Source organism: Poromitra crassiceps, assembly GCF_964638095.1.
Source record: "Poromitra crassiceps genome assembly, chromosome: 26".
Taxonomy (NCBI): Eukaryota; Metazoa; Chordata; class Actinopteri; order Beryciformes; family Melamphaidae; genus Poromitra; species Poromitra crassiceps.
Window position 1 is genome coordinate 7,321,119 of NC_139640.1, and position 15,948 is coordinate 7,337,066.

Genomic DNA, 15,948 nt, shown 5'->3' on the forward strand with positions numbered 1-15,948 from the left:
GAGAGCTGCTGGATGTGGCTGGGATAGACTAGTGCTGCGCTGATAAAAACCTGCTTTGTAGTGCCTGAGTACGGCCACCCTTTCCTATTCCTTTCATTGACTTGCCCGGGTCAGCCCGCCGCCGTCTGTCGCAAAAAAATCATTTTTGTATGATTTCTTTACAAAGAGCCTAAGTAAAGAAAAGGCAGCCTTTAACTGGAGTAATCCATCTTGCGCCAATGTGTCGAGAGTGATTCACGATTTCCAATTTAGCCACGGTTTGAATCTAAAGCAAATCAGGCGGCACGGCTCCACCCTTTTGTGCAGCCCGGATGACAAACCCTCTGTGACAAGAGGTTTCAAATGAACATATCCCCTGTATTCATCTTGTTCCTTTCTTACCTTCACACATTCTGCTGCTCGTCCTACATAGATCAGCAAGCAAAGAGCACCTGGCATTGTGCGAGTCCAGAGGTAAGAAGACATTATACTGAGACTGGACAAAGGAACGGTACAATCGAGAGGCCCCAGGTTTTGATTCCAAGTTTAATTACTCTTACGCTTTGATTAGTAACAACTGAATTGATAAAGTAGAATCTAAAGTATAGAATCGCAATGTACTGAATGTAGAAAGCAACTACTTCAGCCTTTCTCCAGCATAAGATCCAATTGGAACATCAGCACCTGTGACAGCACACTCAGACAGCTGTTTCCCACCCCTCCGTGTGGCCGTTGCAACCACTGTGACAACATCATACGTACTCAAACATTTACAGACTTGAAAACCAACCACACCTACTACCGACATAGACATTTCTTTAACTGCAACACCACTCATGTTGTGTATACCGTCTTACCTGCCCTTGTGGTTTTTTCTATATTGGACGAACAAAACGTAGATTCAAAGACCGCATCAGCGAGCATAAATATTCCATCAGATCCAACAACACAGACTACCCTATGGCTAGGCACTTCAGTGAATCACACGCCAGCAATGACACTTGACTCAGAGCAGAGGGAATTGAACACATACAGCAGACCACCACAAGAGGGCAGGATCGCCTCAAGAAACTTCTTCAGAGAGAAACTTTGTGGATCTTCAAATTTGATGCTATGGCTCTCCCCGGCTTAAATGAAGAGATCGATTATAGACCATTTTTGGGGCCGTTGTGCAGAATGCACGGCAGGGCCCTTACATTCCACTCTGTCGCCCAGACCATTTTAGCACGGATTCAGGCAATGTAATGTCTTTCCGCTTTCCAGTCCGGTAGGTGGCGGTAATGCACCTCTGGCTAATATTGTGGCTAGCTCGTTCAGAGAGTTCCACAAGAGCCGTCGTCGGACATTTCACCGTCTGGTGCCTCTCTCGATCCGACTAGGAATTTATTGATTCGATTTTTGAGGAGTTGACATGTATCGTCTTTTTTGTCCTAATGTAAAGCAGCTGTGAATGTGACAGCATTCGGTTGCGGCTGCTCCTGTCCTATTCCAACAACTCAACTTGTTGAGAAGAAGAATGCAAAGAGTCGCATTTGGAAATATCAGTCCCCAAAGTCCCATCTGCAAAAAGTGTGAAAGGGAGTTCCAAACCAAACTGGGTAGCACATCCAATCTCGCCAAGCAGCTGAAAGACAGGCACCCAGACCTGTTCAAATAATTCAAGGTGGGTTACTTCTTTCAAACGGTGTAAAATAACACGTTTAACAACATATCAAACAGACCTTATCCTGTCACATTCGTTTTTGAGATAGCTGGCAATGCATTGTGTAATTGTGTAACCAAAAAACGTTTGCGCTCACGTTAACGTGTTTTGTAATGGAATCATTATGGGACCCGGCTAATACCTGGTACAGCGTTAGCTAGCATAGTGTAACATGTGTGCATGCAATGTTTGTAATGGAAACATTATGGGACACGGCTAATAGCCGGACTTAGCCATAGTTCAACATGGCATCAAAATAAATACAAGCTTCTTTCGGGTGAAACATGTCCGTGAATTAAAACTAGCTACATAAAATTGCTTGCACTCTACATGTGTGTATGTGCAGTTGTCTTTATCATCTCTTTATTTTAGTAAATCTCACTGACGTTACTTTCCATTTAACAGTATGCGAGAGATGAAGATGAAGAGGAAGGCACAAGTCGCGGAGCCCAAAAGACCACCCAGCAGACAATTCCTGATGTTTTTGAAAAGCAGAGGAAATATGACTCGCATGAAGCAAGAAAGTGTGATAGGGCATTGGCAGAATTCCTATGCATCGATCAAATACCAATATACACCGTTGAAAAAAAAGGATTCCAGCAATTCTGTGAAATAAATTAAATTATAATATTTAATATAATAATAAAATTAAATACTTGAGGGCTACATGCCACTGGTGTTGCACTGTCTGTACTCACTGCCATACAGAGTTGAATGTAAGAAGAAGTAAGCAGAAGCACATTGTTTTGTTTTAAAGTTGAAGGCTACATGCCATTTGTTCATTGAAAATGGTTGCATACTTTAATAAAGGAGAATATGTTCAAGAAATATCAGTCTGTTTTTTTTACCGTGGTACCGAAATTGGTACAACGGCCCTATGCCAGGTTTCGACCTGGCCTTGTTATAAACACTGTTCCATTACCAAAAAAAAAAATATTTTTTTTTTTCACGCAATCTTTTCCATACTTTTATTTTGGAATTGGATACTTTTTTTTTTACTTATTCCGGAAACACTTATTTTCCCAATCGGAAGCATCCACTACTACAAGTTCCGTGCACACCTGAGCACACAACTTCTACTTTTCTATTTTCCTTCCTTTTATCTCCCTCAACGAGTCTTGAGACCACCACCTCTACAAGTAAGTGGCCTCTGGCACTATTTTGTTCAATTGTTCCCCTTACCAAGAGCACCTCGCATACAAACAAACAAACAAACAAACAGACGAACAGACACACATACGACAGAGCACGCCAGCTCTTCTAGTTTTCACTTCAGCATTCCTATTCACGGACATCTATAGTGGAAACAGTTGCATTTATACAGACATTATGTACACTAATTTGTTTTTGGTTTTCTTAATTGGAAACACCGTGTGGGAGTTGTTGTTTGTCAACTTTTTTTTTGTGCCGGTCAGCAATTAATTAATGGCGTCTATTCTTTGCTTTCATGGAAACGGTTTTCATGCTCTCCCTGCGGTCTTCCTGCATTTTCATGCTGCCAAATGAGGGGGGAAACACTATTGCCGCTAAGCGACACAGTCTTTGCAGATACAAATTATATTGGTCTCTGTTTCATTACATAATAACAATAAAAACATCTCTCAGAAAGTGGAATAATATATCTAAAAAAAGAGTACATTTGAGTAAATACTAGGGCTGCACAATTAATCGTATTTTCATCATCATCGCAATTATGAACATGCGCAAGAAACACATCGCAAAGACTGCCTGAAACGCAATGAATAACAAAAGTGGTTTTATTGACATGCGTCATGCATTCCCACTCAGCATCTGGTCTTGTGTTGTAAATCCAGCGTACACCTTTCCCTTGCAACAGTGCGCTCCGTCCCTCTGCCAAAGCCCAAACACGCTGTGTGTAGTTTCAGCTAGAGTCAGTGTGTATTTCATTTCTTTATTCAGTGGACATAGGCTATGTTTGTGGTCTATGTCCGCATTATTAAAGTAGAAAGACATACGAACTGTATAGCTAATATGCATACTTTAACATTTGTTTATTTATCGCAAGTCGTATCGTCATCGCTATATTGAACAATGTTATCGCACATCGCAGATTTTCCTCATATCGTGCAGGCCTAGTAAATACCTCTATCCCTGACACAAAACCAAAACAGTCGCCTCTGTCTCATAGGCTACTTAAAATACATGTCCAGCCAGGCCAGCCATAGATCATCTAAAGGTGATTGTGTATAGGTGCGTGTGGATCCCAGTGCAGTTCCAGCCCCTTGCAGCTGTAACCTCAACCTCCACCACGAAGCACCAACAATACTCTGATTAATTGTGGCTGTTGGCCCAGGGTCATTTAAAGCCTACCTGTTCACCTGCATCTCTGCATATTACTCATAACTCACGTACACAAACGCATGCAAATGCTCCACACCTACACTCACACACACACACTCACACACACACGCACGCACACACACACACGCACACACACGCACGCGCGCTCGCCCAAACAAAGGCCCTTCCACTGGCCAGCCCCATGTGTGATAGCAACTCGTGCTCATGCAGTCAGGCAGCGCTCCAAGCTATTCATTACTATTGATGTCAGAATCCACAACAAGAAGTGACGGCTGCACCTCCTGCAGTCTGTCCTGTTTAAAGCACAGCTCCTCTCCTCCAGCTGTTGCTCTGTCTTCAGTTGGGGAGGAGGGAGAGACTGTGATGATTAATTCACTCTGCTGGGATCCCGGGGAAGGAACCTGGAGAGGAACCTGGAGTTTCTCCTCAAGCGCTTCGCTCATATTGTAATCATGCAGTTACACAATATCTGCACTGTAGACCAACACTGAAGAAATACCTGTATGAAAAATGGGAAATCTTGATGGACTTATTAGGCCACGTTCAGACTAGGAGGCCAAATCTGATTTGTGAACTTTAGTGACCTATTAATGACTTTATCCAGATTGGTTTTATGAGTCTGGATGCTCCCAAGTCTGATTTGTGTCACTTGTCCCAAACCACATATGGAGGTAGTTTCCAATCTGCTTTCGACTGATGTGACTTCAGTGCGGACGCGCAGATCCACCAAATCTGATTTGAACGTCACTCGCAACTCGTCATCAAATGCTTCTGCGCAGGAAAACCACGTCACCAACGTACGTATTTACTGACGCCCACGTCGTTCCCATAGCAACCCATGCAGATAGGCTGTTTAGGTCTGGACACACAGATCCGACTTGAGAATCAGATTTGTGGCAGTGCGGACACACTCCCAAATCAGATTTGGGAAACCAATCAAGATAATGATGATTAATGACTTCATCAGCAAATCAGATTTGCCTGTAATGTGAACATGGCCTTAGATTTGTGGCGTGTGTGTGCCACTGTGCTGCTGCTCAAACTAGATTGAGGTGATGGGGCGAGTTCAGCATGTTTGAGGCCGTGCTCTCTAGGTTTTCTCATGTCTGTATTTGGACCGGGCTCTCTAGGTTTTCTCATGTCTGTATTTACCACTGCACTCTCTTTGGACTTGTGCTGTGGCATTCATGCACTGTGTGTGCTGGACATCGTCTATATTAGAATATGAACAGCTTTGGTTGGAGCGAAGCGTCGGATTGAATTGTTCTTGAAAATTGTCCCGTCTTTTGAATACAGCTTCCTAATAGAGAGCCGCAGGGATGACGTATTTTTGTAGTCAGAACGCGGAAGTCCCGGACTTCCTGGTTCTTCACTGTTTCTGTCTATGGGATTTTTGAATGGGTTTTTGTCGCGATGCTTCAAATAAGGTCTCTGGGCAACGCTGGCTTAATCAAACACGAACCAGTGTTCAGTGGGATAATCTTCACACATGAGGACCACTTTCATGAGTTTTGAAGCGTAAATGCGAGCCCTAGAAGTAAAAAGCTCGAGCTAAGCTAATCCAGAACTAAACACTGTTGCATAGGCTTCCACATCACGTCAGTGCTCAACCTGGACTGTTGTTGGATGTGTGCACTGATTACCCCGGGCTGAACGGGGCTGAACCAGGTGAGGGAAAGAGAATTTCTGTGTTCGTCTTTTGAAGTGATGACGTTATTGACGTATAATATCCCCGTCGACTCAACAGTGTAGTCTCATTTAGCCGTTTGCTAGCTAGCCACCCTTTTTAACGGCACGTAAAAGCTTCAAAACTCATAAAAGTGGTCCTTGTGTGTGACGATGATATTACTAAACACTGGTTCGTGTTTGATTAAGCCAGCGTTGCCCAGAGAGATTATTAGAAGCATCGCGCCAAAAACCCATTCAAAAGTCCCATAGGCGAAAACAGTGAAGAACCAGGAGTGTTAGCATCGATGATTTCCGGACTCGTTCCTGCGGCTCTCTATACAGGCTCGGAGTGGATTTCCAGAGTGGGCAGGCAGCGTGCAGAATAATGGTGCACACACTCTGTCTGACCCCTGACCTCTTCAGTATGCACCGTCCTGCACGGATCAATTCTCTCACAACATTTTGATGATCCTGAGACAAACTTGTGAAAACACAAAAGAGGAAAAACAACTCACTCCGGCATAACGGCTCTAGTGTGCTTAGAGGTGTTGGAGAAAGAAATAACAGCCATCAGTTTGAACTGTCGGGTGATGTATTTTTTTTTTGCCGTACCCACAGGGCCGTGGAGAGGTGTTGACAGCTCTTGTGCGCCGCTCTGTGTGGGCATTAGTTTGCTGTCGGTTGTGTCACCATGGGGCGACTGTTGCCATTAGCTGTTAGATTTCTGATTCACACCCAGTGGGAGTGGGGCTCTCAGGATCCAGCTGCCAGCTGGCTGGGATAACAGCAGGCCTTGGTCCCTGCTCTGTCCTCTCTGTAACTGGCTGGATAATAGGGCTGTGAATCTTCACTGGCCTCACGATTCGATTCGATTACGATTCAGAGGGCTACGATTCGATTCGATAACGATTATCGATGCATCTCGATGCATCTCGATGCATCTTAAATCGATGCATCACTTTTTTTCCCCAATACATGATTTATTTTTTCTCACTTTCTTTTTTCTCACTGTGTGGCTACTTTTAAAATAAAAGTGCATTTAGAATTGCATTATATTATGATCCATAATTAAAATAAACAACTGCATGTACTTCCATTATATTTTATTTGATTAAAAAAAAAGTTTTTTCTTTCTTTTTTTTAACACATTAAGTGCCAGAGACGACCTAACTCGTCTTACATAATCCAGCGCTTAAGTGCCAAGGACGAGCTAACTCGTCTTACATAAACATTTTTTTTTTTTTGACGGTGGTACATCAATCAACAACTTTTACATCTTCGAGATCACTATTGGAGCAAGATAATGTGTATAATCTATTTTACCGACCCACTAAGTGTTGACAGTGCTCCCCCAGACGACCGAAATCAAAGAAAAAACTGCCGCGGGACCAAGCCGTTCAAGGAAATGCCGTGGCGATTTCACAGTAATCCATTCAAGACTTGTCTTGCCTGAGAGCGGCCGCGCACCGGCAGCAGCACACAGAGAGCGGAGAGCGATTTGCAAAATAGATCATAGGTGAAACACACTTTGAAACACCTCAGAAAGGCCAGAATCAACATCTGCCCATCGCCCACGCATTCCCCGGCCCATCTTGACTCGCACAAGGAGCGTCTGCACGCAGGCAAGCAGGCAGGCAGGCACACAGGCAGGCAGCAGCAAAAGCGCTTCTGACACGCCCGCTGTACAGCCAGGAGGACACAAGACACACGGAGGGAGGAGTTTGAATGAGAGGGGTGTTTCCTGTTGTTATGGAGGAAATTACTGTTCAAAACTATTGTTTAGAATGTCTGACGGTCTTACTGATGCCAAAAATGAATGGTTAAAGTGACTGTTTCACAAAAAGCCATTTATCTCTGAATAAATTTCCAGACGCTGAAACCATGCTGTACTCAACGGCTAATATCTACATAACTACTAACTCTGCAAACTAACTCTTTTAGACAGAGAAAGCACACATTCTATTAGTTATTTTTAGATGATTGGTGTTCATGAATTCTTAACAGAAAAGAATCCTCGTCTGTTTCTAAAATGAGCCAGAATCGTCAAAAACACCCCTGGCACAACTTACCTACAGGAATGAAAACATGGCTGGCATTCAATGTGTTAATAATCGATTTTTGACATTTGTGAATCGATGCAGAATCATGCAGCTCCGCATCGCGATGCATCTTATAATCGATTATTTTTGACACCCCTACTGGATAACAGCAGGCCTTGGTCTCTGCTCTGTCCTCTCTGTAACTGACTGGATAACAGCAGGTCTTGGTCTCTGCTATGTCCTCTCTGTAACTGGCTGGATAACAGCATCCTTGGTCCCTGCTCTGTCCTCTCTGTAACTGGCTGGATAACAGCAGGTCTTGGTCCCTGCTCTGTCCTCTCTGTAACTGGCTGGATAACAGCATCCTTGGTCCCTGCTCTGTCCTCTCTGTAACTGGCTGGATAACAGCAGGTCTTGGTCCCTGCTCTGTCCTCTCTGTAACTGGCTGGATAACAGCAGGTCTTGGTCCCTGCTCTGTCCTCTCTGTAACTGGCTGGATAACAGCAGGTCTTGGTCCCTGCTCTGTCCTCTCTGTAACTGGCTGGATAACAGCAGGTCTTGGTCCCTGCTCTGTCCTCTCTGTAACTGGCTGGATAACAGCAGGTCTTGGTCCCTGCTCTGTCCTCTCTGTAACTGGCTGGATAACAGCAGGTCTTGGTCCCTGCTCTGTCCTCTCTGTAACTGACTGGATAACAGCAGGTCTTGGTCCCTGCTCTGTCCTCTCTGTAACTGGCTGGATAACAGCAGGTCTTGGTCCCTGCTCTGTCCTCTCTGTAACTGACTGGATAACAGCAGGTCTTGGTCCCTGCTCTGTCCTCTCTGTAACTGGCTGGATAACAGCAGGTCTTGGTCCCTGCTCTGTCCTCTCTGTAACTGACTGGATAACAGCATCCTTGGTCTCTGCTCTGTCCTCTCTGTAACTGGCTGGATAACAGCATCCTTGGTCCCTGCTCTGTCCTCTCTGTAACTGGCTGGATAACAGCAGGTCTTGGTCTCTGCTCTGTCCTCTCTGTAACTGACTGGATAACAGCATCCTTGGTCCCTGCTCTGTCCTCTCTGTAACTGGCTGGATAACAGCATCCTTGGTCCCTGCTCTGTCCTCTCTGTAACTGGCTGGATAACAGCAGGTCTTGGTCTCTGCTCTGTCCTCTCTGTAACTGACTGGATAACAGCAGGTCTTGGTCTCTGCTCTGTCCTCTCTGTAACTGACTGGATAACAGCAGGTCTTGGTCCCTGCTCTGTCCTCTCTGTAACTGACTGGATAACAGCAGGTCTTGGTCCCTGCTCTGTCCTCACTGTAACTGACTGGATAACAGCATCCTTGGTCCCTGCTCTGTCCTCTCTGTAACTGACTGGATAACAGCAGGTCTTGGTCCCTGCTCTGTCCTCTCTGTAACTGACTGGATAACAGCAGGTCTTGGTCTCTGCTCTGTCCTCTCTGTAACTGGCTGGATAACAGCAGGTCTTGGTCTCTGCTCTGTCCTCTCTGTAACTGGCTGGATAACAGCAGGTCTTGGTCCCTGCTCTGTCCTCTCTGTAACTGACTGGATAACAGCATCCTTGGTCCCTGCTCTGTCCTCTCTGTAACTGACTGGATAACAGCATCCTTGGTCTCTGCTCTGTCCTCTCTGTAACTGCTAGAGTCAGTGTGTATTTCATTTATTTATTCAGTGGGCATAGGCTATGTTTGGGGTCTATGTTAGCATTATTAAAGCAGAAAGACGTAGGAACTGTATAGCTAATATGCATACTTTAATATTTGTTTATTTATCGCAAGTCGTATCGTCATCGCTATATTGAACAATGTTATCGCACATTGCAGATTTTCCTCATATCGTGCAGGCCTAGTAAATACCTCTATCCGTGACACAACACCAAAACAGTTGCCTCTTTCTCATAGGCTACTTAAAATACATGTGGTATAGATCATCATAAAGATCATCTAAAGAAATGAATGAATGGTTTTGACTATGTGTGCTTTGGGGGCCATATTGTGTGATTTTGATGAGCTCTAAAATAACTTATATCTTCCATTGAGCAAACTGCACAAACCACTCAGAGAAAACGATGCCTCATTTCTGCCGGGTTTATTTTCCCACAATTCACAGAGCCTTTAACCCGACGCCAGGCTTTGTTTTGCTCTCCTCGCCGATGTGTAAAAATGTAATTCTTCCTTATCGTGACCCAAACATGCAGCCGTTCATCCAGCCGCTGCCAGGTTTTATTTGCTCGGCTTCACTTCCCTTGTCAGCTCCACGCCAAGAATACCTGAAATGGAGTTTTGAGTGGTTAAACACAGGTACTAATTCACAATTTTCTCCTCGCTGAAAATGATAAGCATACGGTAGAACACGCTATTGACAGAATTCTTACCTTCAAGGATTATAGGCCTAATAGGGTACAGTGTTGGGGGTAACTCATTACAAAAGTAACATATTACATGTAATATATTACTTTTAGCAGTAACTCAGTAATATAACTTATAGGATTTCAGTAATATTATACCAGTTACTTTGTCAAGTAACTCAAGTTACAAATTGAGTTACATTTTATTAAATCAAAGCACATATTTAAAAAATATACAATCATTTCCTAATCAAACTGTGTGTTTTTATCATTGACCTATATATAATGGACCAACATAGCTCATTGACTTTGACACAGCAAAATGAAGCTCACTTCCGGATTTGTTTGATTTCGTTTGATTGGTTGAATGGATTAATGTTACACGGAAGTACGAGGAGAAGGGACGGCTGCCCCTTATCGCCGTAATGCATTATGGGTAGTCAGCTACTGTGGCTAATGTAGCCGCTAACGCTACTTACTTTACATTGCAGTAAAACGGCACTGAATGACCAAATTGATTTAACTTTTAACCATTTCGAGAAACACTGTTTCCATATGGACCCCCATCGTTGGTTAGTTGTTTATAACGTGACTATATTTATAACGTTATAACGTACTCCGGTTTCTGTGCTGAATCCAATGGTCTGAATACAGAGAAGGCTTAAGGCTTTATCTAACGGTATAGATAACGTTAAATGGTCCGCCATGTTATGGACGTTAGATGTATGGTATCTATATAGTTACGTGTGTCTACTAACATTATTAAAATATCATAAAGTAACGCTATTTTCTGATAATTTGCTCAACTATACTTGCTACCTGATGCCTTGCGGCACATTGCTGCCTCTACCGGTCGGAAGTATTACTGTTCTTTTTATCCAATGTTTGTCGTCAATTTTCCTCGAAATGGGGCTATCATTTGGAAAATGGAGGACGTTAGAGCATGAAAAAAACTTGAAATTGTTTTTTCAGACCATACACTAATTTGGAAAGTGTTTATTTAATACATAGACCGAGAGAGAAGTTGTCTCGTTTCCCATAGAGTTGAATGGTATGTTCCCGGGAGTGCTACACAAGCTGCGACCCCCACTGGCCATTTGGAAATAATGCAATTTCCGCATTGGCGTCAAAAATAGGCAGGCTGAAATGCCCACTGGTTTTTATACAAATAACCACTATAGATGACAATAAGAAAGGAAAAGAATAACATTTAGAATTGTGGATAGTTTACACTGACTTCAAGGCGGTTGAAATTATTTATTTATTTAATTATTTAAATTTGGGATGGTTCCAGGGCGGCGATGTCATTCTGCTGCTGCTGTTGTTTTGGTAAAAGTAATGCAAAAGAAGTAGTGTAATAAGTAACGAGTTACTCTACACAGACAGTAATATTGTAAAGTAACTTATTACTTTTAAATGAAAGTAACTAGTAATAGTATATTACATTTTGAAAGTAACTTGCCCAACACTGATAGGGTATCATTTCTTGTTATTTATCCCCATGCACTTCTATCCACCTTATTTTTGAATGCCCCACTGTAAAAAATAATTGTGGCTACAAGGTCCGGTCTAACGTGACTTATTGTTGCAGCTAAGGTTGCCAACTTCTTGAAATGGAAATAAGGAACGGGGGGGCGGTCCGGCGGGGTGTCTTTGGCTTCAACCATTAGGCTACCCAAGCAAACACACAGACCTGGTGTTGATCAGCTTTTTTTTTGGCGCTATATGGTTGGCAACCCTAGTTGCAGCTTGCCATTTCCTTTGTTATACTCATGGTTATACTCGGCTGCAGACCCGAATTATAAACCGGAAACTGGAGGACGTTGTAAAAGTTATAAATATAGTCACGTTATAAACAACTAACCAACGCTGGGGGTCCGTATGGAAACAAGTGTTACTCGAAATGGTTAAAAGTGAAATCAATTTGGTCATTCAGTGGCGTTTTACTGCCATGTAAAGTAACTATTACGCTAGCCGCTAGCATTAGCCACCGTAGCCGACTACCCACAATGCATTACGTTATCCCAGCACCCGAACGACACGGCTGTAGAGAAGAATGGCTCTGCTGTAAAATCCTCATAGACGTGTTTTTTTGTCAAGTTAAAACAGTGTAAAAATTACACCGGAAGCGGAAGAAGCACCCATCAGGCATCATGGCAGCTAGAAATAAGGTGGATAGGACGTCTAGATATGTGCATACAATCAACCGCAAATAATGCTAATGGAAAATGCGATTAGAAAATGTAAATATAGCAGGAAACAAAAGCTATGAAGGGAGACACATTCCAATAGTATAGTGGAATCTGCTTATTAGTGATCACGGTTATAGTGATCACCCGCTTATAATGATCAAAAAGCTTGGTCCCAAATCATTCCTATACACATGCTGTTTGAATAATCCCTGATCATTTGGACCTCGTCACAACAATGGATTTTTTTTTAATTAACTACAGTAATTTTATTATTTTTTACTTACACAAACCGACAAAAATGAGCCACTGAGATATGGCAGCGATATTTGGTGCATGTCTGTCTGTATATGGAGAGATGGCGGCATCTCTGTCTGTCTGTCAGTCTGTGGAGAGATGGCGGCCGCTGTGTTTGAAGGAGCTGGAAGCCTAACTTACTGTACCGTATGTCTTCTTTAAAGTCAATAACATTCATTAGGCTAAATAAGGGAGCTGTCCATTTCATTACTTTATATGTCCTTTATTCATGTAATAAATATACAAATGTCAATTCGATGGTAATCTGCATGAGAAATACAGAAAAATAAAAAATCGGTTAGAATGATCATCCGCTTATAGTGATCAATTTGACCCGTCCCAAGGTGATCACTATAAGGGGAGTGCACTGTATTTCTAATATTATTACTAGGGGTTAGGGATGCACCGATATGAAAATTTTGGCCGATGCCAATAACCGATATTAACATTGCTGTTATGGCCGATAACCGATATTTACCGATGTCGATATGATCTGTATAAAACCAAATTTTTATGATCATCACATTTTGTACATACTGAAAAACACATGTTAACACTGAATTTGAAAAAGTTATGCATTTCTTTATTTGCAAAGCCTTAGGAAAAGCCCATAAATCATAGATTTACTGCATTATTTCATATCAATGTGAAGAATTTGGCTGATAATGATAACCGATATTAACATTGCAACATCTGACCGATACCGATATGACCGATATGTTAAAAAATGACTAACATCGGCCGATACCGATATGATTGCCGATATATCGTGCATCCCTACTAGGGGTACACCGATCATGTTTTTTGCCACCGATCACCGATTGCCTATGGGAAATATCTGCCCAACCGATCATCGACCGATCACCGATTACCGATCACCGATCACCGATATATAAACTCCTCAAAGAAAGTTTGGAAACGTTATTTTGGGTCGATTATTTCTCCCCTTTAATAATACCAATTGGCATAGTATTTTATATCGTTGGAAAGCCTGATTAGTGTTAGGGCTTTTATATATATATATATATATATATATATATATATATATATATATATATATATATATATATATATATATATATATATATGTTATATAAAAAAATCGCCGATCGCATATTTGAGGTCAAAATCGGCCGATACAGATTGCTTGCCGATCGATCGGTGCACCCCTAGCTTATAGTGATCAATTTGGTGATCACTATAAGAGGAGTGCACTGTATTGCTAATATTATTACTGATGATGATCATATAAAGGGAATTGCACTTAGTGTGTGTCCCTATACACATGATGTAACCATTCATTTATGACCTAGAAGACAGAGAGATAATGAATGAATCAAATAGACATTGAGGTATTTTCTAAGCAAACATAATGAGATGGACCAAATTGACATGATACCAAGTGAAGCAGCAGCATCAACAGCTGTAAGCCGAAGCGTCCATGCGGACGGTCCAAATTTGCTCGCCATAAGCAGTCTCAATCGGCGCGGGCTTGATGGAAATAGGAAACGTTTCAATTACGATATACACGGAAAGGGCATCATCGCAGCGGGATTGATATGTCATTCTAACAATGTCCAATTAAAAAGGTAGAATGCTTCCATTATTCGTCTATTAGAATAACCATGCCTGAAACGGCGGTGAAAGACATGCACCTCCTGGTTAAAGGTGGGACTCTATCAGGCGTGAAATTAGTACAGGCACGCATATAATAATTCATATTTCCCCATGGCCCCCATAATTTGGTTTTGCAATTATATTGTTTTTTTTTAACGCAGGGGAAATGTGCAAAATAACATTTTTATGATGGGTTGTACTTTCTATATGATTGTTTTGAGTCTTGCAGAGAGTAATCTCACTGTGTGCATCTCAACAACACTGAGGATGCCTATCAGCATAAGGCTTTGTTCACAGCAGAGGCAGAGCTGACACTTGACACTTGACTCACGCCTAACCGTTCACACCAGACACTCTCCTTTCCTCAGCGCTGGGCTCGGAGCTGCTCCACCGGGGCCCCCTCCCCCCTCCTCCATTCACTTCATGCATGGCAGCTTCACACGTTACTAGGGGTGGGAATCACCAGATGCCCACGATACGATACTAAAACGATACTTGAGTCACGATACGATAGTATTGCGATATTGCGATATGCTAGTATTGCGATATATTGAATATTGCGATATTTCGATATATTGTCTAACTCCTTTTCCTACCTTTTCCTTGACCTCACTGGAAGTAAAACATGCAGTGTTTTTTTGTTATGTTTTGTTTTTGCCCCACATGTAGGCTACATTATTAAGCTTCTCTGGACTCAATACGACACTGCAGGCGCGGACTGCAACATCGGGCGCTTCGGGCAGATGCCTGGTGGCCTAAAAAAAAATAAAAAATAAATGAATATCGATACTTGGCGTCCAAATATCGATACAATATCGTCAGGCAAAATATCGCGATACTATGGTGTATTTCCCCCCACCCCTACACGTTGAAAATAGGACTGAATCCTGAACGATCGCTTGAGCAAAGGTGTGGCTTCAGTGTGACATGCGCGCACGCGGGTGGTGTGAACGTCCTCACGGCCTGTGAATGGCCACTAACTCAATCAATCATCCAGTGTTGAGTAGGGGTGTCAGGATACACTCGGTTCACGATACGATACGATACACGATATTGGGTTCACGATAACGATACGATATTTTAACAATATTTTTTTGCGATCGATTTGTAAGTTGAGGGGGCATCCTCCACGCTAATTTGAGTCATTTCACCATTTTCATCTTCCGTGTGTCTGTAACGTCCCTCGTCTGTTCAAACAAAGCAATGAAAAGAAGAGCGAGCATGCAATCAGATGCAGATCAGTGCCACCATGTTCAGCTTCTTTTTCTCACGATATGGTAAAGGTAAGGTAAAGTCCCAACGATTGTCACACACCTGAGTGTGCGAAATTTGTTCTCCGCATTTGACCCATCCCCTGGGGGAGCGGTGAGCAGCAGCAGCGCTGCGCTCGGGAATCATATGGTGATCTAACCTCCCAATTCCAACCCTTTGATGCTGAGTGCCAAGCAGGGAGGCAAATGGGTCCCATTTTTATAGTCTTTGGTATGACTCGGCCGGGGATCGAACTCACGACCTATATGAGATTTAATCTCAACGATACATATCGTCACGTTTTGATATCGCAATATATTGTGGGATGATATATTGTGACATCCCTAGTGTCGAGTGTTGACACTGACAAATTTCACGTCTGCTCACGTTTGATGATGCATGCATTTATAAGAATCTCATATTTGTCTTTAAAAAAAATGTTTTGAATACAGTTTTGTGCTCTGTTTTTCTTCGCTCGGAGAGAAAGGCGGACACCGGTTTCCATGAAAATGAACTTTGCTTGAGTACGACTGTAGTC